Raw genomic sequence first — 12,750 nt, 5'->3', positions numbered from 1 at the left:
ATGCTGCAAATGCTGGAGATACTGGTGATGCTGCTCCAACTACAGATGCTGATATAGCAGGTCCTTCAGGACATGCTCCTCAACAGACTATTCTAAAGTCTGAACTGGTTAAGAAGTTTGTTACCGGAGAAGCACCAGTACCTTGGAGTGAAACTCCTGCAGGTCAGGAGTGGACTAAGGAATGGAACTCAGTTTCATGTGTTCCAACTGAAAAGCATCTTGCTGAGCACTTGACTAAAGCTGATGACATGTTAAATTCTGATGATTTTAAAACCCAGCTTAGAGTCACTGCATTGAGTACTAAATATCTACAAGGTCTTCATTCAACTACTCATGCAGAGCTACACAAGATTCAGGAGAACTTTATCAAACAGGAACAAGTTTGGAAAATTGATAAGAAAAAGTTCTTCCAACCTACCATTGACAGGATTGCTTATATTGAGAAGACTCAAGATCATCAACAAGCTCAGATTGATGAAATTCTGAAAAATCAAGCTTCTCAGCAATCACAACTAACTGAAATCCAATCCTCAGTGGAATTGCTTATCTCTCTTCTACTACCTGCTGATGCCAAAAAGGGGGAGAAAGTAATTAAGTCCAAATGCAAGACTGACAAGACACTGACAGGAAAGGATAATGAAAAAGATGATCAAGGAAACTCTGGAATGGGTAGAGGTCATAGTCAAGGTAGAGGATTCACATCAAGACAAGCTAGTCACAGGACAAGTTCTGATACTGGGAAGAGAATAAGTTCTGCTACTGTTAAAAGGATAAGTTCTGATAACTTTTAGATCTTGATGAGAGAATGTCAAGACAGTTATTTCTTCAGGAAAATCCAGGAATGGACTTGGAGAGTTTAATGAAAGAAGAAGCCATGCTTAAATCAGAGAAAGTCACATCTAAATCTGAAGCTTCTGGTAAAAAGCCACTTCCAAAACTCAAAGGCATTGTGATCAAAGAAAGGACACTTCCTGAAGCAACATTGGCTAGATCGCAACCGCAGATAGATCCAAGATCCAAGGGTAAAGAAAAAGTTGGTGAACCTATCAAGGTTTATGTGCCTCCTGAGGATGAAGAAATTACTGATGAAAAGGATGATCTTGCTCTGACTTCAAGAAAAGTTCTTAAAACAACCTCTGACAAGGCTCAAGTTGTTCAGAGTTAAGAAATTGTAAGTTCTGATATTCAGAAGAAGCAAGTAACCTCTGACATAGCTCAAGTTAACTTGATATCAGAAGATAGAATAAAAACACTCCTACCAGGATTCACTAAGCAAAACAGACTCAACCTTTGAGACTATCGCAAGTGGTTTTGAAGTAAGAGTAGTTACTGGAAAGGAAGCTAGAGATAAGACTGGATTGGGAAGTGCTGATGAAAGAAGAATACATAACACTACCAATGATCCAACTTCCTTGAGTGGTGAACCAGGTATTGGAGCAACTCCTGAGAGATTGAATCCAACTGGAATCTGTACAGATGGTTTACCATACCTACTTGAAAGCATACATCATGTTGTATTTCAAGACAGATGATAGGGGTTTATCATATAAGACAAAATGCTATTCCATTGAAGTATTTTTAAGAATTGGAGCATGTACTTTTCTTACTTCACAGTGGATGACAGATAACAGGAACTGCTGTAAACTACTTAAAGAACAGATTCAGAGACAGAAAATTGCTTTATTCTGTTAAGTCTGATAGCACATATGTTCCCAAAGTACAGAGATCACAATGGTGATATTGTTGATATGAAAGTCTAATACTGCACAGATCAGAACATATCTTGGTATTAAGGGACTTGAATTCAATCTGGAGTCTGACAAAGCCTATGTCATAAGACTAGATCAGGAGTTGCGAAAAGCAAGATTAATGATCTCAGAGCTGTAATCTTTCAAACTGGTGAAGATACTGCAGAGCTTAAAGATGCCAAAAGAGTGAGAAGATTTGATGACTTAGATATGCTGAGAAATTGTTTGTTGAAGAACTATCTCAGAACAACCTCCTGACATTAGAGAGATCAGATGATGAGCCAAGTTGAAGATCTACTACTGCTTAAATTCTGATATTTGTACAGACTGAAGTTGTTATCAGAAGTTGAATATTGGTAAAAGCTTTAAGGACGTAAGTTGTAGTTATCTAGTCTAACTTCTCATGCATTTGTACTAAATGTTTTTGACATCATCAAATATCTGTTAAACTGTATATTATGCTAATTACAAGTTGGGGGAGATTGTTAGATATATTTGATAATGTCATGGCTAATATAATTTTATGTTTAGATTTCAGATCTTACTTAACAGGGACGAAATCAGTACTTAACTGTTGATCAGTACTTACTACTGGAAGTCAGGATTTAAGGATATCAGTACTTATATTATCAGGAGATAATCATCAGAAGTTAGATATCAGAACTTAAGTGCTGAAGGACGATCAGATAAGGAAGTAGCTGATTAAAGGAAAGAAGATCGAGATAAACATAAGAAGAGATATGCATGAAGAAGGAGTTCCGTGAAGAATGGAATACTTGGAAGAAAAGATATCTGATTGATATATTTTAGGAAGCAGAATTATATTCCATATCAATTAGCGATTATCTTGTAACTGTGTAGTATATAAACACAGACATAGGGTTTACACTATAAGTGTTATCATATTCGAGAAGATTATTCATTGTAACCCTAGCAGCTCTCGTGATATTTGTTCATCACTGAGAGGTAACAGTTCCATACTGTAACAGAGTTTATTGTTTCAATAAAGTTTGTTTTCTGTTACTTAATATATTAAAGTTCGATTTGATTGTATTATACACTGTATTCACCCCCTCTACAGTGTGTGTGACCTAACATTCCCGCCAAATAACTAAAAGCTATTTAAATATTATCCTTCCTAATATTATTTACAACATGAAAATATATTTCAATATCCCCCCTTCAAGCTGGACGTGGATGTTGAAAGACAAGGCCGAGCTTGGAACAGAAAAATTGAAGTTGGTCATGACTCAGTGCCTTGGTAAAAGGATCTGCCAGCTGAAGAGAAGTCTTGACATGAAGAATCTTCAAAAAACCATTGTCAACATAGTCTCTAATGAAGTGACAGTCAACTCGTAAATGTTTTGTTCTCTCTTGAAAAACTTGATTTTCAGTAATGTATTGAGTAGCAGTGTTGTCACAAAATAAATTAATTGGAAGAGGAACAGTAATTTGTAAATCTGAGAGTAAACCATGCAGCCAAATAAGCTCACTTGTAGTGTAACTCATGCTTCTGTACTCTGCTTCACAAGTACTCTTGGAAGTTGTTTTTTGCTTCTTTGTTTTCCAGACAATGAGAGATTTTCCCAAGAAAATGGCATAGCCAGACAAAGATTTTATAATGAAAGGACAATTGCCCCAATCAGCATCACAATATCCTTGGAGCAAAAGATCAGACTTGGACGGATAAAATAGCCCTATGTTTACAGTATCTTTAAGATATTTCAGCACATGTAGACCAGCTTGAAAGTGAGATTGCGCAGGAGTATTCAAAAATTGGCTCAATTGTTGAACACAATAAGAAATATCAGGTCTTGTCATGTTTAAGTATAACAGCTTACCAACTAGTCTCCTATATGGTTCAGGATCAGGCAACAAAGGTGGATCTGCAGTACTTAAATGTAAATTCTTTTGGAAAGGAACAGAAACAGCCTTGCATTCTTCAAGATTAAAATCCTTCAAGAGATCTAAAATGTACTTTCTCTGATTTAGAAGAATACCGAAGAAGTTCTAGTAACTTTAATCCCCAAAAAATATTTTAAATGACCAAGGTCCTTGATTGTAAAAGCTTCATGAAGAGATTTTTTAACAAACTTAATATGGTCAAAGAGTTACCAGTAATCAAAAGATCATCAACATACACCACAATAGCAGTAAAATCGCCATTCAATTCAGTTTTTGTGAACATAAAATAATCCTGTTTATATTGTGTATAACCAATCTGAATCAGATGTTTAGATAGCTCAACATTCCATGCCCTGACAGCTTGCCTTAGACCATTATAGACCTTCTCAATCGATAAACTAATCTTGGTTGAACACTATAACCTGAAGGAGGAACCATGTATAACTCCTCTTCTATATAACCATGCAAAAATGCATTATTAATGTCACATTGATGAATTTCCCAATCCTTAGAAGCAACAAGAGCAATTAAGACTCTAACAGTAGTAAAACGAGCTATTGGACTAAAAGTATATTTGTAATCCTTCCCTTTTATCTGTTTATCACCCCGAGCAACCAATCTGGCTTTGCATTTATTTAATGTACCATCTGGATTAAAGTTTGCCTTGTATACCCATTTATAGCCAATAGTATATTTTCAAGAGGGCAAAGAAACTAAATCCCATGTATGATTTTTCTCAAGAGCCTTTATTTCTGAATTCATGGCTTCAACCCATCTAGGATCATGTTGTGCTTGAGAATAACAAGCAGGTTCATGGACAGATAAAACCTGAGATAAAGCGGTCAAATAGGCTGAGCTAAAACTAGACAATTCGGGCTGTATAAAGACATTAAAAGCCCGAGAAGTAGATATAGATCTATCAGGAGGTTGAATAGATTTGGAAAGAAGAAAGTCATTGTATTTCTGAGGTAAAATCACAGACCTAGTAGACCTTCATAAAGGTACAGTTGCATTATCAGAAATGTCCAAAATAGTAGTAGAAAGAGGTTATATAGGATTGGTTTGATGTGAAAAGGAATTAGAAGGAGAAATAGGTGATGAATATGAATTATCAGAATTAGAACCATGTGAGAGGTCTGGAAAAGGAGGAATAGAGTCAGTTGATTCTGTATCAACAGATGAAAAAGGAATATCATGAGAAATATTTTTAGAGATTGGTTGTTTATAAGGAAAAATATGTTCCTTGAAAATTACATCCCTACTGATAACAATTCTGTGGTTATCAAGATCATAAGGTTTGTAGGCTTTCTTTGCATATAGATAACCAAGAAGTATGCATTCAAGAGCTCTAGGAGCAAGCTTGTCAGAAGTGGGAAGCCTAGCATAACATAAATAACCTATAACCCTTAACCTAGAATAATCAGGTGGTTTCTGCATAAGAACTTCAAAAGGAGATTTCCAAGATAATACAGAACTGGGCATGAGATTGATTAAATATGTAGAAGCTAAGATACAATCTCCCCAGAATTTAATATACAAATTTGCATGAAATCTGATAGCCCTTGCAGTATCTAACAAATGTCTGTGTTTGCGCTCAACTCTGCCATTTTGTTGAGGAACCCCAGCCACACTAGTTTGATGTAAAATTCCTTTAGAAGCAAACAAGATATGACAGTAATGTTGAACAATTTATGTTCCATTGTCACTCTGAATTTTCTTAACAGCCTTATAAAAATGGTTATCAACATATGATAAAAAAGCAGAACTTATATCTGGAACTTGTGACTTAGTATGCACCAAATGTGTGCAAGTTGTTCTTGTATGGTCATCTAAAATTGTCAAAAAATAAGAAGCTCCAGAAAAGGAAGGGGTTCTATAAGGCCCCCAAAGATTAATGTGTACCAAATCAAAACATGTGATGCTATAGAACTAGATGCAGTGAAAGGTAACCGATGATGTTTTGCGAGAATACAAGATTCACAATCAGAAATATTATTAGTACTCTTGTCAAAAGATATATCATTCAAATGATGGAATTTTGATACAGACATATGTCCAAAATGAGCATGTAACAAATCAGAAGAAATTTACATTGGAAAGAAGATGCTGAAGCATCTTGTTCAAAAGAACCAGAATTAGAATTGTTTCTAATAGAACCAGAAATAGAAGACATATCAGAAAGAAATCTATATAGACCCCCATGCCTTACGCCTATAGCCTTGATTTGCTTAGTTGTAAGGTCCTGGAAATAACAGGAAGAGGTTTGGAAATTAGCAACTAATGATTGATCAAGAAACTTTGCTACTGATAGAAGATTATGTTTAAATTCTAGAATGTAAAAAAGATTTGACAGAGTAATTTGATTATTTAAGATAACAGTTCCCACAGTATGAACTGTTTTAAGAGTACCATCTGGAAAAACAATTGTAAGTGGTTGAGATAGAGGTTGTGTTAAAGAAAAAATATCTAAATGAGTTTCCATATGATCACTAGCACCAGTATCTATTATCCAAACATACTTATCATTGAACAATTGAAATGTATTTGCAGAAAAAGCTGATAAGGTACCTGCAAAGTTAATCGAAGAAGACTCTGCTGCAGAAGAATTTGTGATATGTTGATTTAGCTGCATGAACTTGAGAAACTTCTTATAAAGAACTGAGTTATTTCCTTGAGAATCAACATTAGAGGAACCAGCAATTGTATCATCAAAATCATTTGAGTGAGAAGCAGTCAAATCCAGAGGTGAATGTCCAAGAACACCAGCAGAAGACTCTTGAACATTCCCAGCAAACCTCTGATCAGAATTTTTAGAATTAGCCTGTTGATTTGGAAATTTCCCTTTGTACCAATTAGGATAACCAATAATCTTGAAACATTGCTCTTTAACATGTCCTTTCATCTTGCAAAAATCATAGAACCTGTCCAATTATTCTTCTTCTGGAATCCTTCATATTTTTTCCCTGCGGTCCAGTGAATTGTGAACCAGAAAACTTGGATCCAAACTGAGATGGAATATTTCTTGCAGTAAACAAGGCACTCATTTCAACAGATTGTGAATTAATGATTGAGTTTTGTCTCTCAATCTGCTGTAACATATGATAAACCTTTGTTGACTGAAGGTAAAGGATCCATACTTAAGATATTGATTTTTGCTTGATCAAAAGACTTGTTCAATCCAACAATGAACTATATCAATTTACTCAACTGATCTGCCTCAATAATCTTCTTCATTAAGCCACAAGTACATTAGTAATTGCTCCACAAGTACAATCAGGAAATGGCTCAAGAATTTGTAAATGATCCCATACTTTCTTCAACTTATTATAGTAATCAACAATATAATCATTATTCTGAGCAATAGACATCAAAGTTTTGTGATATTCATACAATTGAGGCGCATTAGAATGTCCATACCTTTCTTTGATTTCAAGCCATAATGCTCTCGCAGATGGAGTGAAAATAAAACTTTCAGCAATAGACTTATCAATTGAGAGCAGAATCCAACTTGTAACCATGTAATCATTCCAAATCCACTTCTGCAAATCAGGAGAATCATCTGCTGGACAAAGCAAAGTTCCATCAATGAAACCGGTCTTATTCTTCGTGCCAAGAGCCAACATAACACTACGATTCCAGTTGACATAATTATTTCCATTAAATGATCTGACCCAATTGAGCATTAGAATTATCATTAGAAGAAAGGAAATACGGATCATTATAATTGATCACCGTATTATTGCTGGGAGCATAAGTCTGAGATGAAGATTCAGATTGCCACATAAGTGTTTGATAAAAGGTCTGAGAGAGATTTTGTAAAATCTAAAGACGAACACTAAACAAACCAAGAAAGAAACAAACTCAAGATCAAAACAAGAACACAATTAGTCTTGAATCTGATGAATGTATAAGAACTAAACTAAAACAAATCTAAAAACAATTCGTTTCAATTTTTAATAAAGAACAAACAAAAAATCTGAAACAGAAATGTAACAAGAAAAAATGATGAATATGCAACGGAGATCGAGATGATCTTCACTGCTCTGATACCATGAGAAGATGGAGACTCTTCTCCATCTTAGACTGAAATTGAGAAAATGTTTGTTTGTTCATTGATACTCAAAACTCTATGTTCTCTTCTGTTACAATGAAAGCCTAAAAGTATATATAATATCCTGTTCTAGTAACTAACTTTCCCGCCAAATATACTAAAAGCTATTTAAATATTATCCTTCCTAATATTATTTACAACATGAAAATATATTTCAATAAAAAGTGTATTCTGCACTATTATTGAAAAACTGACAACATATTACACTCCATCAGTAGTTGATACTTGATACAATACACAGATACACCAAATTACAATAGGAATCAACACTATATTTTCTGCCCAATACAAGGCTAAATGCAACCACACAAATTCAACGGGGGCTAGTTTCGATGACATTGTGCCGAATTTAAGGGCAGAGCTAAATCCAACTGAATATGATCTCCTAGAAATACGGTTGTATTTATTCGGTTTGAGTTAATAATATGACATTATAGAAAAGACATGACAAAATTGAGTTACACTGGCAGAGTATGTACATGGCTAAAAAGGAGTAATTACCAGAAATATCAACACCCACCTGCAAGTGAAAGAATGCCCAAAATACACCACTTTCCAGCTTCAAGTGCCTAAATACCCACCGGCGGGAAAACTGCCCAAAATACCGACGAAATGCGCATTTTACAGATGCGTATTCTGATTTTTAAAAATTTTACAAAGAATACGCATGTCCACTGCTACAGTAAACAGTGAATACGCATGTCAGACATGCGTATTCTTTGTAAAAAAATTTAAAAATCAGAATACACAAGATGGTAATGCGCATTTCGTCGGTATTTTGGACAGTTTTCCAGCCTGTGGGTATTTTGGGCACAAGTCCCCCAAATGGTGGGTATTTTGGTCACTTACCCCATGCAAGTTACTATAGATGTTGCTTCACCTCGTTCTAAATGCGTATCTGTTTCGTATCAAACTTAGTACCAATTTTCCCAAAAAGAAAAGAGCTAAGAGTAGAAACACAAATACCAAACTTGAATGCGAGGTTGAGAAGATAATAGAGGCAAAAGAAGCCGTCGAAACAAAACCGAAATCTCAAGGCATTACTATAAACTAGTGTTGGCCAAGCCGAGGCACGAAAAATGGAGGTAATATAAATTAGTAAAAAAGAAAAATGGAGGTAATATAGTGCTCAAGATAGCATCCAAAGCAGTAGATTAGATAAGTAGATGCTCCGATAAGCATGACTTGTGGGTTTGCATGGAGAGGGGAAGCAGGGGACTGATATATAATTTGCAGGACATTAAGGGGTCGTTTGGTTCAGTAAATTTGGGTATCAGGTACTCCCTCCGTCCCAGCCATTTGTATACAAATGGTTTGGGCACGGAGGACAAGAAACATTATAAAAAATGTTAGTTTTGTTAAGATAGTGAGATGAGAGAGAAAGAAAAATGTAATTTAATGAAAAAAAGTATAAAGTTGGTTAAAAGTGGTGGGACCATTTAATATTTAATGAATAAAGTGAGTGTAGTGGGAGAAAGTAGTGGGTGTGATTGATTTTATATTATAAATTTTTACTATTTTGGTAAGTTTGAAATGTATAGATTGAATGGGACGTCTAAAAAAGGAAAATGTATAGAAATGAATGGGACATAGCGAGTATGAGTTTTGTCCATTTCAAACCCATACCTGGTGTTTGGTTCATAATTGTTATTAGTTGAAACCCATACCTGAAACCCACTACGAATCAGATTTGATACATTAGGGGGATGGTGGGTATGGGAAAGGGGTATGAGATATCAGATTCATTTTTATTATTCATCTTTATATTATAATTAAATACAATTTTAATGAACATATTTTAAATTTGATATATTATTTAATTTTCATTAAAATGATAATATTTTTTATTTAATGCCAATTAGTAAAATTTAATTATTAAAAAATATTAAATTATTATTTAGTTGGTTAAATTAAATTTTACTAATCATGTACTTTTTATTAATTTTTTTTTTTGTAAATTATGTTGAAACTTATTTTCAATATACAATATGTACTTACATATATATTATAAACTCAAAATTGAGATGTCGATTATATTTAAAATTAAAGAGACTCATTACAGTACTGAACCAAACCATAATATCAGGAATCATTCATCATCCCCATACCTGCTTAATCCGATTATTGATTACAAACCCATACCGACTTCTGAACCAAACAACTAACAGCTCGAGTTAGTACGATAAATGTGAACACTACTCATGTTGTTGATATATATACTATATATTGTGTTCTGATGGCGCAATTAGCTCGAATAAGTATATGAAGAGGATGCTAACACACACACGTACCATTTATACTAAAATTGGAGACATCTCTAACAGACGGGTTGACGCCGCTCCAAAGTCTTTAAACTTATGTTATCTATCTATAGACTATATGATACACGTATATGTTTATCATGCATACATACGATATATTTTTCATTAGATAACACTTGAATTAATTATGAATAGGATGAAGATTTTAACAATACGAAAACACCATAAGATGCTGCGTATAATTACGGGCCTTTAACTTAAATGAAATTAATTTACTGGGTACATAATTGTGAGAAGGAAAATGCTAGAATCTCAAATATTGTTAAAAAAATTCAAATATTTTATAAATAATAATATTTGTTATAATAATATACATAGACCCAACGTGCATTAACATGTTTATAAATTAAAATTTAACACTTATCATATCAAGTTATATCTATTTTGATACCCCGTTTAATTACTTAACATTACTCATTCTGTGAATAAACGTGGCTTGATCTCCTGACACTCAGGTATCATGTTTATTAATTAATTAAGGGGTTGACGCAGTTAATTAATTCCTCAGGCAAAAAATTTGACAAAGGTGGTCTGATTTTATTCTCGAGAAGATAAGATATTTGACTTAATTACGTTCCCCCCTTAAAGTTCAGGGCACTTTCTCTAATTTTCTAACATTTTTCAATCATAATAGGGTTATATTCATACACTGGTGAAAATTTATAAAATATACTCCTACTTAATTATAAGTTGTAATTTTGATTCAATATTAACGTTGTGTTTCAAAATAATTGATTTGTGACTCTGAAAATCAGGATGAGAAAGATTTGGACTTGAAAACGTGATATTTTCTTACTTTGTGAAAAATTATGAAAATCACAATAAAAAAGTGTAATATTATCTAGGAGTGGCGACGGGGAGATCAACTTTAAACAATTTTTTTTTTAAAAAAAATTAATTAACATTTACAAATATGATGGCTCATAAGTAAGTTTGCTAGGGAGTCATACAAGTACTAGGTGGCAAGAAATTATGTTAGTATTGAGTTAGAAAAATTATATGAAAGCAGATTTGATTGATTGATAAATTTTTCAACTTTTCGTAAAAAAAGCTTTCTCTTAATATTTCTTTATTGAAATACATTGATATAATTTTAATATATACAGAAAATATAACATATACATATGGATTTCAAATATGGTAAGTACTCCGGTCTAAAATTAAACCTGAATCAAAGTAACATAAAACAGAAAAAAAATTACAAATGCATTAGGGGTCGTTTGGTTCGGTGGTGGTATCGGGTTGAAATCAAGAATCGGGTTAATGGTTTGGAACTTAATACTTGATATCACCTGTTTGGTTCAAAATAGGATGAGATATATCTAGTTCATAAATTAATTGGAATCAAGAATCAAAAGACATTTAATTATTATTTTTTACTAATTCATTATTTTAATATTAAAATCTAAAATTATGCACGATCACTTGACTTAATCATAATTAGTAAGGCTAAAAATTTTTTTTTTGAAAAATACCTAAGGCTAAAGATATTTTTACAAATATACTATAATTTTTTAAAAAAATTGCAAAAAATACTTTTTTTATTTTAAAAAATGCTATTTTCCAATTTTTTTACGAAAATACTGTTTAATGCAACTTGATTCAATTAGATGCAACTTTCGACGAATTTATGCCACTCCATGTAACCTCAAATTCAACAAAAAAAATTGATTCTAACTAATTGTATGTCTGCTTGATTTTTGTTGATTCAATATTTTTGCAAAAAAAATTGGAAGATAGTAAAATCGTAAAAAGAAATAAATAAAAAAGCTAGTATTTTGATAATTTTTCTTATTAAAATATGAGTTTATAAATATTTTTACGTAGTATTTAAGAAAATAAAATATATATTCACATTTTTATTCATCAATATTAAAACTAGAGTTAAAAAAAGAAATATACTTTAGTTAAAAAGAAAGACCATAGAAAATAATGAAAATGATACCGAAGAGTTTGATTTAACTCATACCCGCCTCTTCACTGGGTTTCTAAACCCCATACTCATGGGTTTCAGGAATGGGTTTTAAAACAAAATTTTTTAACCAAACACATGATATGAGTTTTATCTATTTCAACCCCATACCTCATACCCAGATTTGTTGAACCAAACATCCCCTTATATTTCATTAAAAACTTTATATTTCACCCGAACGTACGTATAAATTATCAAATTCAAAAAAAAGTATGTAAATTAGACCAAGTGAGTTATGTTAATTAAGTGTGGTAGTACAAATTGAATAACTGATTTAGTTAGTTATTCACCACATAACATTCGTACTTAAATAGATCATCTTTATATTTATATTTAATATAAGGGGTTTGGTCCACAACCCGGGGTTGTAGTAACCACCTTCCGCATTGAAATATTGCGGCAGATACTGCCGCATTGTTTCATTGTAAAGGGTGCAATGAAACATTGCTGCAGATACTGCCGCATTGTTTCAATGCAACAATACCCCCGCATTGTTTCATTGTTACAACGCAATGAAACAATGAAACAGTTATTTAATTTCTTAAATAACAAAAAATTATATTTTAATGATTTAATTTGTTTCCGATAATAATGGAGTTAAAAAGTATATAACTAATTTCAACAACAACTTGTTTCTATATTTAATAATTTTATATTACTCCCATTATATTATCAATTGTATAATGAGTTAAG

At 32.8% G+C, this 12,750-nt stretch overlaps 1 protein-coding gene across 1 annotated transcript in view; it reads right to left on the bottom strand.

Annotated features, from left to right (window-relative positions):
- The window catches only part of LOC141685264 (dynamin-2B-like), a 204,395-nt gene that overhangs the window by 183,777 nt on the left and 7,868 nt on the right, over positions 1 to 12,750 (bottom strand). The window lies entirely within an intron of this gene.

The sequence above is a fragment of the Apium graveolens genome, chromosome 9, assembly GCF_009905375.1.
Source record: "Apium graveolens cultivar Ventura chromosome 9, ASM990537v1, whole genome shotgun sequence".
NCBI classification, from domain to species: Eukaryota; Viridiplantae; Streptophyta; class Magnoliopsida; order Apiales; family Apiaceae; genus Apium; species Apium graveolens.
The sequence above is the reverse complement of the archived record's forward strand: the minus strand, read 5'-3'. Positions and strand labels throughout refer to the sequence as shown.